The 654-nt window shown below is 46.8% G+C and overlaps 1 protein-coding gene across 1 annotated transcript in view; it reads left to right on the top strand.

Moving 5' to 3' along the window:
- Positions 1–654, top strand: part of TRPM8 (transient receptor potential cation channel subfamily M member 8) — a 102,773-nt gene that overhangs the window by 26,435 nt on the left and 75,684 nt on the right. The gene's annotated exons all lie outside the window — the stretch shown is intronic.

Below are 654 nucleotides of genomic sequence, written 5' to 3'. Positions count from 1 at the left end.
GGCAAAGTTGAGAATGCAGCTTAAGGGTCCAGCCATGGGCCTCCTTATGCCGAGCCTCAGAACGAGAAGATGGACCCACCCAGACATAGACCTAGGTAGCTGCAGGCCTCTCCACCAGGCTAGCTGTGTGGTTGACTGCAGGCCCGACTCTCTGCACAGAGCAGCTCCCAACGAGAGAAGCAAGAAAGAGCTGACTGTACAGAGCCAAAATCACCGATGCAATGTGGCATTCCTCCACAGTCTGCCTGTTTGATTATCATGGGGTTTTGCAATTGATGCCGATTGCCCAAGAGATCAAATTCAAGAATGCTCTTCTGTACCCAGCCCTTTAATCTTGTCGTGGTCAAGGACTCATTCTTACAGTTTAGAGAGTAGAAGCTATGGGTACGGGTGCTATAAATGAGGGAGGAGACCCGAATCTCTCCCTTGGGTTGCATTTATCTAAAACAGAATAAGTAGTTCTCACCCAAACAGAAATTTATGCTTCTCATGACTAAAATCAGTTATCAGTTGGCTCACAACTTTGTTCAATTCATGTTGTCAGCTCAAGGAGATCCTTGAAAGTTCTCACCTATTAACAGTGATTAAGATGGAAGAAGCTGGGGACGAGATTGTGAGCAATGCCATTTCCTACGCTCTGTACAAAGGTGAGTC

The sequence above is a fragment of the Orycteropus afer genome, unplaced genomic scaffold, assembly GCF_000298275.1.
Source record: "Orycteropus afer afer isolate SDZICR_OR568_19922 unplaced genomic scaffold, OryAfe1.0 scaffold00006, whole genome shotgun sequence".
Lineage (NCBI taxonomy): Eukaryota > Metazoa > Chordata > Mammalia > Tubulidentata > Orycteropodidae > Orycteropus > Orycteropus afer.
Note: the sequence above shows the minus strand (reverse complement) of the source record. Positions and strands in the feature narration are given on the sequence as shown.